The sequence below is a fragment of the Piliocolobus tephrosceles genome, chromosome 2 (assembly GCF_002776525.5).
Source record: "Piliocolobus tephrosceles isolate RC106 chromosome 2, ASM277652v3, whole genome shotgun sequence".
Taxonomy (NCBI): domain Eukaryota; kingdom Metazoa; phylum Chordata; class Mammalia; order Primates; family Cercopithecidae; genus Piliocolobus; species Piliocolobus tephrosceles.
This window is the reverse complement of record NC_045435.1, coordinates 151379538-151390763: the sequence shown is the minus strand read 5'-3', so window position 1 is coordinate 151390763 and position 11226 is coordinate 151379538. Positions and strand designations below refer to the sequence as shown.

Here is an 11226-nt window from a genome sequence, read left to right as displayed (position 1 = left end):
AAAAGAAAAGAAAAGAAAAGAAAAGAAAAGAAAAGAAAAGAAAAGAAAAGAAAAGAAAAGAAAACACTACAGATATCACAGCCAGCCTCCAGGACGGTCCTCAATGATCCTCCTGGTATTCACACCCTTGTGTGGTCCCCTCCCACACTGAATAGGGCTGACCGGCATAATCAGAAGAATATGGTGGAAATGAGTGTGATTTCCCAGACTAGGTTGTAAAACATTGTGGGTTCTACCTCGCTCTCCCAGATCTCTCGTTCTGGGGGCAGCCAGCTGCCACGTTGTGAGGACACTCTATCAGTAGGATGAAGTTCCACTGCAGGGCAATGAAGCCTCCTGCCAACAGTCAGCACTAACTCAACACCCATATGGAAGTAGATCCTACAGCCTTTGGCCCAGCTGACATCCTCACTGCAACCTCATGAGAGACCCTAAGTCAGAAGCACTCAGTTAAGCCACTTCTGGATTCCCGACTCAGAGAAACGATGCAAGATAGCATGTTTGTTGTTTTAAGCCTCTAGGTTTTAGGGCAATTTACCACCCATCAATAGATAATTAATCCAGGCAGTTCATGTTAAGAGTCCTGCTCCTACATGAGAAGTGGCATTGTGGAGTGGTTGAGAGCTGACTCTTCAGCTGCCAAGTTTTGGCGTAATTTGTGACACAATAAAAGATACCTAATAAGAGTGGTGTTTGCATTATAAGAAGAAAACACTTGCTTACCCCCACTCCTCCAACCCCCACAACCTACCACCATCTCAGTCTATCTCAGGAGGGGTCTGAACCCGAGTCCCTCTCTGCTCTGCTGCTCTCCAGCCACCCTTCGCTAAAAATAGCTCCCTCTCAGAACCTGCTACTCAACATGTGGACCTCAGACCAGCAGCAGCATCCGGGCTCTTGTTAAAAATGCAGAATCCCAGGCCCCATCCCAGACCTGCTGAATCAGAATCTGTATTTGAGCAATAAGTGACTCCTTCAAGTTTGACTCACAGTACAATTTGAGAAACGCTGGGCTGTGGCAGTGGCTCTTAATCTTGACTGCACTTTGGAACCATCTGGAGAGCTGTGAAAAGCCCTGATGCTCAGGCATTTAGGGGTGGGGCCAGAGCACCAGTATTTTGAAAACCCCCAAGTGATGCTAACATGCAGCCAGGGTTGAGCATCAATGCTCTAGGAGCAAACCCAGTCCTTTCCCACTCCTAACCCTCTCTAATCTCCTAATAGCCAGGAATCAACAGGGCCCAGGATCTCTCCTACAGCCTCACATCCAGGACTGAGAACCACAGTTCAGAGCTCAGCCACACCGATCTGCTTAGTTCCACATCCCTCCATCTCCTGAATCTCTTTCTACCTCAAACACCCCTTCCCAGTCTCCTCTGCCATCCTCCCAGGCAAGCACAGGCACTTCCTACATGTCTGTCCTCCTCCATGCTCTTGCCTCACTTTTCCAAAACTATTTAATTATAAACCACTTCAAACATATGGAAAAGTACAGAAAATGAGATGTCTATGGATCCATCACCTGGATTTAACAAGTGCTTACATGTTTACCTTATTTGCTTCAGGTATTTTGTTTTTGGATAAATAGACTTCTTGGACACAGTCCTCATGCCATTCCCTTTCTCCCCATCTTTCTCTCCCTGTGTGTACTCTTTTACAATCTATATATAACACCCAGAACAACATATGGCAGAGATTCTGAGGATTTCTCAGTTTGTAGTGCCCTTAGTTCCTCTGTACATTTTTTAATGGCGTGCCCTAGATTAAAAAAAGTATCCAATAGTTTCTTTTATTAAGTAGTTAGGTCCAAACAACTTAATACTTATTCACAGCCTAACAACAGTAGCCTTTCAAAAAAAATAGCACACATAAACTGAAAGAAGAAATATTTTTTCTTTCATTCTTAACTAACCATAATTACTCACTAATGGGATGTGTGCATCTGTTGGACACTGCTCAACTTCTCAAAACTTGGAACCACACTGAACACCACCACCCTGATTCCCACTTCCCCGCTGATTTTCTTAGCAACTACCCAAAATGTAGCTTGTAAAGATATGACATCATCAAGAGTAATGTGGTACTGTCAGATGCTGATATTGCGAAGTGCCTCAAGCTAGTACTTAGCGTGGTATCTGACAGATGTTAAGTATTGCTGCATTTCCCTCGAAAATGTGAAATATCCCTTGGTCACACTGTGCATTTGCTGCAGTGCCTTGGGGTATCTTAGCCCAGAATTTGGGAACCACCAATATATAGTATTATGTATGTTCAAAAAAGTTACTTACATGCTATTGTCTCTCCCTTAGCACTCATACTCCCTCTCTCGCCCTAACTTAACCTGCTCCAGGCAAGAGCTCCCCAGTCTCCTTCCCAGCCTGTCTGTCTTCTCTCCAGCCGCAGGCAGACATCTCCAAGAACTGTTTCAACATTTCCACCTGGAACTTTCTCTCTTCACCTGAGACTTTCTCAGCACTTCTGGAAGAATATGCCCCACAGAATGCAGCACCTTGCCCAATAAGCCTGCTCTTCCTCCTGCATTTCTCTGGGTAATACCACTGCCCTCCTAACATCCAGGCCCAAAGCCCCAGTATCAGCCTGCTCCCGCCACTATCCTCACCCTGACATTGGCCCACCAAGAGCTGGTGGATGCTATCCATCCCCCCACTTAATTCTCCAAACCAATCTGCCATCTCAACAGCAACCAATGCTTTCCTGGAATCTGGCTCCCCCTCATCCATCTAACTCCTATCTCCAGCTCTTCCCACCTTAACCATTTTACACCACACAAGTGGCTCAAACAGCATAATCACATCCGCTGTGCAGCTCGGAGTCCTCAGCCTCAATCTCACTCAACCCTCCCTCCTTTCCAGTCTTACCTCCCATTGTTTCCATTCACAGTTGACCCTAGAGTCAAGTCAGGCTAAGCTACTGCAATCTTTTGTACACCCTCAGAACTCTCCAGGCACCACCATTTTCCTCCAGTGAACTTCCACCTGACATTGCTTTCCTGTACCTCTCATCCTCTGTATTAATCAGGGTTCTCCAGAGAAACAGAACCAGTCAGATACGTGTGTGTGTGCGCGCGCGCGTATGTGTACACCCAGATAGAGACAAATAGAGGTATTTATTATAAGGAATTAGCTCATGAAATTGGGGGGCCGACAAGTTTAAAATCTTCAGGGAAGGCCAGAAGGCTGGAAACCCAGAGAATACTTGATGTTGCAATCTTGAATCCAAAGGTGGTCTGGAGTCAGAATTCCTTCTCGTGGATCTCAGTATTTTTTTCTTAAGGCTCTCAACAGAATGGATGAGGTTCACTCACATGATGGAGGGTAATCTGCTTTACTTCAAGTCTTCTGATTGCAAAATTCATCATGCCTAAAAAATAACTCACAGCAAAACCTACACTGGTGTTTGGCCAAAAACTAGGCACATAGCCTAGGAAAAACTGACATAAAATTAACCATCACACTCCTTCAAGGCTGAGCTCTAACAGGATTGCTACTTTAGGCCATTGATTCATCCAATAAATAAGTAATGAGCACTTACTATATGCAAGGTCCTGTTCTAAATGCTAGTGATACCAAAGTAAAATGAAAGGGATTCACACAATAAAAGAACAAGCCTGCCCTCGTGGACCTTACCTTCAGAAGCCGAGAAACAGGCAATAGACAAACAAATAAAAATAATACATGAAATTCCATTTTTAAAGTATGCCAACTAGAACAAAAATAATGCAGGGGGGAGGGGTAGCAATCACAGGAGGAGGTACAATGTTTTAAACACAGGGATCGAGAAAGGCCACACCCAGAAGGTGACATTTAAGCAAAATCATGAAGAAGGCCACAGAGCGAGCCATGGTATAAGGGGGAGGGTGGGCTAGGCAAGGCAGTGGCAGGTGCAAACAAGCTGGGGTGTGGCGCCCCCGGGAGGCTGACCGGACCTCGGGGTGAAGTCAGACAGGGCTTGGGAGACAGAGTGCAGGCCTGGCCAGGCCGTGAGCACTTCAGCTTTACCCTGACTGAGTTGGAAGCCTCTGGAAGGTTTCGAGCTGAGGGGAGACATCAATTATTCTAGCCATGACAGACCATGAGAGCGGAGAGCCCAGATGACAGTAAGTAGACGGGTGAGCATTGGTCAAATTCTGTATATGTTTTGAAGGTAGAAAACGGGATTGATTGATGATTTAGAAAAAGGGGATGAGCAAAACAGGGCATCCAAGACACCGCTAGGGTTGGTCACCAGGACCTGCAAGGCTGGAGTGGCCATCTTCTGACATGGGTAGAGGAAGCCAGGAGCTAGCCATGTTAACTCCATCCAAGCAGAGGTGTGCAGTGGGCCACTGGATGTACCATTCTGAGTTCAGAGGAGAGCTCCACAGCTCTTGGTAATGCCTCATCTCCCCACATGACAGTAAATTTCTGGAAGGCAGCAAGCAGGTCTTCTTCATCCCCAACAGCAGCTATTCCAATGCCCTGCCCGTAACAGATGCACAATAAATACCTACTTAGCAGCATCTTTCGGGAATAGGAAAGACACTTATCTGGTACAGGATGGTAAAGGGCATTTGGAATATTCCCTGTGTGGCTCTCACATTCACTTTCTTAACAGTACAGCACAGGGGTTGGTCATACAGGCTCTGGAACCAGACTGACTAGGTTCAAATCTTGTGCCCTTATTTCTTACCTGTGTGACCTCAAGGAAGCCATTTAATCTCAGTTTTCTCAACTGTAAAATGGGGACAACTGCAACATCTACTTCTAGGGTGAGGACTAAATAAGGTAAGGTGAGTTAATATTTAACAGGGCTCAGAAGAGCTCGGACACATAGAAAGAGCAGTATAAATATTAACCATTTTAGTCCTCTACTAGGATTACTTGTTGCCCATTATGACGATGCCTTTGGACCTATTCTGGCCTGTAGTCACGATTATACCACACTGAAAAGGGCACACTGAAAAGGGTATCATAAGACGCTGGAAAATCCCAAAAGACCTCTCTGAATTAAAGAAGTGTTTAAACAAACAACCTGATTTCTTGTGCTTTATATTTCCAAAATTTGCTAATACATGATATGATCAGGTTCCATTAACCAGAGTCTATGATTAACCAAATCTCTTCCTACCCAACTTTCTAAGTAAAATCTATTACAACAGTTCCCCCAAATCTGAGGAACTTGAGCGCTATTCCATAAAAGTTGAAGGATTCCTCAGGACAAAGGGTAAAAGGCAAAGTAGGGAGTTTCAAAACACACACACACACACACACATACATACATACACACATACACACACGCGCACATCCACAAACACGCACATACATACACACACAATACACATAAACATACACATACACACACACATACACATACATACAATACACATGTACAAACATACATACACATATACATACACACACATACACACGCACGCATCCACAAACAGGCACATAAATACACACACAATACACATAAACATATACATACACATACACACATATACATACACACAAACACACACATACACACATATGCACATACATACACATACACACATACATATACACACACATGCACACAAATGAAAGCTGATAGGCCCCCATAAAGAATAAATTCTAACCCTCAAGGAGGTCTCCCTATGGAACAACAAGATGGGACATTTCAGGTGTAAACGCCAGAGAAAGCTGTCAGTGAGGTGCATCTGGCTTCCTGGCTGAAGAAGTGTGGAAACCTCCAGTGCGGGATCTTTTTTTTTTTTTTTTTTTTTTTGAGACGGAGTCTCGCTCTGTCGCCCAGGCTGGAGTGCAGTGGTCGGATCTCAGCTCACTGCAACCTCCGCATCCCAGGTTTACGCCATTCTCCTGCCTCAGCCTCCTGAGTAGCTGGGACTACAGGCGCCCGCCACCTCGCCCGGCTAGTTTTTTGTATTTTTTAGTAGAGACGGGGTTTCACCGGGTTAGCCAGGATGGTCTCGATCTCCTGACCTCGTGATCCACCCGTCTTGGCCTCCCAAAGTGCTGGGACTACAGACTTGAGCCACCACGCCCGGCCCAGTGCGGGATCTTAAAGTAGCATAAGAGTTTGTCGGCATCAAACAACTGAGCCAAGCATAGCTTATGTTGATTTCCCCCTTCCGGCTGGACTGGCTGCTTGCGGACACCTGAGGAGTGCCTTCCTCTCTTCTGTGAGGCTGGTTCTGGAGTACCGTACACCACAGCAGAGGCGACAGCCCCAGGACCAGTCCTCCACTGTCCCATGTAACTGGGACACCAAAGCTGCCAGCCTTCTCCATCACTCCCTGCACCCCGGAGGCAGGTCAAATCCAGGAAAACCCCAAATGAAGCTTTCAAGTACCCCAAATGGTGTCTCCTCCATCTCAGTCCTGGCAGGTAGCCATCACTGCAGAATGTGACCTGATTTTCCAGCTCTTTGGTTCTGGCCCACTGAGAGTGATTTTTCCTCCTGAATTCAGCCCAGGTAGGGAGTAAGTCACACAATTGCATATTTAAAAGCTGAACGGAGTTCTTATTTGGAGAGCAAGGAATTAGCCGGGTTCAAGCAGTGGCCATCTCTTGCCTGCTGTAGCAATCTTTTATGAGAAAGTGTCTTGATAAAATATGCAATGCTAATAATGAAAGCCCCTTTGGGGCCCAGGAGAAAAGGGAGACTCAAATGTATGTCAAAAACGGAATGTGAATGGGAGGAAAGATCACATGCACGCATGCACATACACACCTTTAAAAGGTAAACATAAAAGCAACATCTGGCTAAATGTATCCCTTTGTCAGTGAAAAATAGCATAAGCCCTAGCCAAGTGTGTTACCAATTCTTAAACCGAAGGGTAAAAAAGAAACACTTACTATAGAGCAGCACTATCAAACAGAACTTTCAGCAATGATGAAAACACTATCTGCGCTAACCAATTCAGTAGCCACTAACCACATGTGGCTCTGGGCCACTTGAAATGTGGTGAGTGAGACTGAAGAACTGAATTTTACATTTTCTTTTATTTTAATTCATTACATTTAAATGTAAATAGCCACATGTAACAAGTGGCTACTGTATGGAACAGTTCAGCTGGCAACATCTTCCTGTTCCTTCAATAAAATTGTAATCCTAATCAACCAATAGTATTTTAAATTATCATCAAAATCAGTATAAGCCCCTGGCTGTGCCAAACTCAGTAAGCTTAAGACAAAATGAAAACAAACAACAACGATGACAAAATACTAAAGAAAATGATTGCTGTGTATCATTTCCTGTAACTCTGTTCTGATTATCTAGTTTACATTTCTGTTATACTATGCCTTCGTGTATTTGGAAATCCGTGATTGTAGACAGATTTTGCCTTCAAAAACCAGAATGTCACAGTCTCTTCCCTTAAGGTCTTAGAAAAATGAAAACGTGAACCTAGGGAAAGTTAACCTTGCAGGCTTCAGTTTCCTCAGGGCTGAAGTGAAGATAATGTAAGTACTCGCCTCTCATGAGGATCAAACTCAGATAATGCGTGCAAAGTGTACAACAGTGCCTGGCAAAGGGTAAGCACTCAGCAATGGGCAGCTGTAATTATGAGTATTTTATTAACAATACTAAAATAGGTAATAAAGAGAACAGTGCTGATACAATGAAAGTTACACTGAGCAAAATTTTCCTAGGCCCAAACCCTTTGAACGTGTTTTCCAAGCCATGGTAAAGTGCCCTCTAGTAAAATACATCTTGGGGCCCTGACAATCTTGACACCCACCATCAACCTCCAGAGACGCCATCACCCAGATGGGTATCACGAGTCACAAAATCACTCAGCCCATGTTTACTGTGCCCCTACCCTCTGGCAGGCACTGCTCTAGGCTTTTAAGGAGGAGGGAACAGTCCCCAAACACAGTGCAATGTCTCAAGACTCTGAGCTGTCTGCCACCTGACTCCTGCAAAGCTTGGTCAGCACTGGGACACCTTGATGAGACGCAAAAAAATTCACCCTGGGGTCCCACTCAGACGGAAAGGTTCACTTCCTATTTCCTAGACCAGCCAAGGGCAAGCTTTGGCTGCTGGCACCACAGAGAGGGACTAAGTTATTAGGGGACCTGAGGGGCACAGGCCCATTTTCTCGGCCAGGACAATAAAAGGGGTGTTGAGAGGCCACGTTTCTCACTGAGAGGCCACATCACTTTCACAAGAGAGTCATTCTCTGAGTCTTCACAAAGCCAAATCTGACCTGCCCCTCCAAACAAACACAACCCCTTTTAATAGCCGGCTGTCCAAGCCGGTGAAATCCCAGGGGGATCTCCACCAAGTTAATATCAACCATACCAACAGACCAGAAATCCCCCAGGAGTCTCTAGGCAGAAGCTTAGTAAAATTCTGTAGGGCTTGGGGTTATTTTTCTTTTTATAGAAAGCACTCAATCAATCTTCTTTCACAACCAAGGGTACATTCCCCTATGGAATTTCCTTCTCTGAAAATCTCTAAAAATAAAATATTCATCTGATCGTCTGCAATGATTTAAGCTTAAACCCATTTACAGGCAGAGTCAGGACTTCCTATGGCCCCTCCACCTATAAAAACATGTTCCCCACTGCCTCAGGTTCCCTCTGGCCCCAGAAGAATACTAGTCAAACCATGCTCTTGGCTTTAAGATAGGAAAGACTGGGTTGCAGTATCTGGAATCTCATACTCATATTCTTTGCTGGTGAGAGTATAAAATGGTATAACCATGTTGCGAAAAGGTCTGGCAGTTTCTTATCAGGTTTCCATATACCTCCTTTCTGACCCAGCAATTTACTACTAGGTGTTTACCCATGAGAAATGAGAACACATGTCCCTAAGGAGACCTGTACACAAATGTTCACAGCAGCTTTGTTCACAATAGCCAAAGAAAGAAAGAAAGAAACTAGAAGAAAGAAAGAAACTAGAATAATCCATGTGTCCATTAACAGAATATACAAACAAACTGTGGAGGAGACATGCTCCAGAACACAAGTCAGCAATAAAAAAAGACCAAATCATGGATACGACATGGATGAACCTCAAAAACATGGTGAGCTTTACACAGTACTGTAGAATTCCATTTACAGGAAGTTCAAGAACAAGTCAAACTCACCTATGATGAGATACAGCAGCGGTTGCCACTGAGAGGGTGAGGGCAGAGAATGACTGAGAATGAGGATGAAGGCACTTACTGGGGTGACAGTAATATTATTCCCTTCTTGATAAGGACTAGGGTTACACAGGTGCATGCATCTGTCAAAACATTATGCAAATGGTACTCTCCAGATTTGCACATTTCACTATATGTATATAAATTTTATCTTAAGGAAACCATGAACACATATTGAAGTCTAAATAATAAAATGTGTACTAAAATGTTTAGGAATGACCTGTACCAACATCTGTAATTTACTTTAAAATGCATAAAACAATCAGCTGGACTTATGGATGGATAGAGGGATGGCTGGATGGATGTGTAGTTAAGCAAAGATGGCAAAATGTGAATTAGACTCTAGGCGTGTATATTTAGGTGGTCACTGTTCTTGCAACTTTTCTTATCTTAAAAAATGGGATGGGGATAGAGTCACAGTGTCCTCTCCTTAGTCCACCTAGTTAGAAATTTGGCAAAGCACCGATGCCCCACCAAGCCGTGGGACCACATAGTCTCAATTCTGCTGAAAAGAGAAGACTGGAAGAACACAAGTAGCTTTACAGGAACTCACATCACTCATGCCAAAGATTTTCTGCTTGTTTCCCTATAGACAAAGCAATTATTTGAATGTAAGCCAAAAATTCCTGCTCAAGAGGGAGAAAAAGAACTCACTGACTTGTATTCCCAATTTATTATCTTTCAATTCCTGTACCAGATCTACTAGCGAACTGCACAACACTCCACTTTCATTTGCCCCATGTCCATACAGCCAAAAAGCAAACAAAGAAAAACCAAGCCAGTGACTTGATATACAAATGCAGCCAGAGGATGACGTGCCAGCTCTGGGGCTTTGAATTACTCAGGCCGGCCCGAAACCCCACTGAAGGCAAAAGAGGATGCAGAGCTCAGCCTGAGGTTAGAGTGATTTCACTGAGGTTAGCGCACACGCACCAAAGAGCCCCAAACAGCTTGCTTCGTAACCCCTCTGTGGGGTTTGGTGACATCTGGGGTCACTTGAACTTCGTTGGGATTCAGCTGTTCAGAGGTACAAATTAGGAATCCCGGCAGCAGGGGGCAAGGGGGGAGCAGAGTGGCCCTACCCACAGGCCCAGAGGTCGCTCACATTACACCCGGCTTCCTTCCTGGCAAGGCCTTACTTATCCTGAGATGACACACGACGGCAGGGGTTGGAAGATGCCTGGTCTAATTGAGCGCCCAGCTCCTGAAACAGCTGTACCGACTACAAGGGTTTCAGCACATGAGTTGCTGGAAACTGGGGTGGCCACTGACAGAGACCGAGTCAGACTTTTTTTTTAAAAAGTACTTCTTGTTTGTTTTAAGCCCCCAAAGAAACTCACTGACACCACCCAGCGTCCCAAGGGATCACCCACAACCACACAGGGCAGCTGAGGGCAAGCGCCGCAGAGACACAGAGAGACAGCAGGGAGCGCGCCTGGGTCTACAACCTTGGCCTCCACGCGGTTCTTGCTGCCAAAGGCAGCGACACCGGAGGTGAAGGGCACTAGCCCTGGCCTAGGACTGGGGTGCGCGTGCCTGACAACGGGGCTTCCTGAAATACACAACCACCTCCTCCTCGTCCAGACCCATATCCATCCTGACGTCCCTTGAGTCTAGAGAAGTGGGTTAAGACAAGGGAAGAAAATCTCTTACAGAAGAGGAGATGCCCGTTTTCAGTGCTGGGGACTCTCCGCACCCCGCGTCCCTGTGCTTCTAGTGGTTCCGGCGCTTCCTCGAGGCACGCGGCATGTCTGCTCTTACCGGTCCAGCACCTCTGTCCCCAGAGCAAACCCACCTCCTAGGGCACACGCAGAGGGGCAGTCAGGCACCGCCTCCACCCTGCCCCACCCCAGCCGCGCGCACCCCTGAAACCTGGACTCCGCGACCAGCTCCCGCCTGTTCTTTTCCGAGGACCCCAGCGGCAGTGTGTCCTGGACCCACCTGTAGCCTCGAAGCTCCCCCACCTCCGCGTCCTTCCTAGGCGCTTCTGAGTCTGCAGAGCCCACGATCCCCAACAGGCTGCTCCGGAGTGCCTCTCCCTACATCGCTCCAGGAATGACTCCCCCACACCC

At 45.8% G+C, this 11226-nt stretch overlaps 1 protein-coding gene across 6 annotated transcripts in view; it reads right to left on the bottom strand.

The window, feature by feature from the left end:
* Positions 1 to 11226, bottom strand: part of RFTN1 (raftlin, lipid raft linker 1) — a 204481-nt gene that overhangs the window by 192710 nt on the left and 545 nt on the right. For 2 of the 6 annotated variants that reach the window (XM_023207353.2, XM_023207350.2), the window contains exons 1-2: positions 11096 to 11218; positions 10808 to 10952 (exon numbers count right to left, since the gene is read on the bottom strand). The exons of 2 other annotated variants lie outside the window; for them this stretch is intronic. The gene's annotated coding sequence lies outside the window, so the exon portion shown is untranslated. Of the gene's footprint in view, positions 1 to 9097; positions 9194 to 10807; positions 10953 to 11095; positions 11219 to 11226 lie in introns of those variants that run through there. 2 more of the 6 variants (XM_023207354.2, XM_023207348.1) reach the window with 2 other exon arrangements.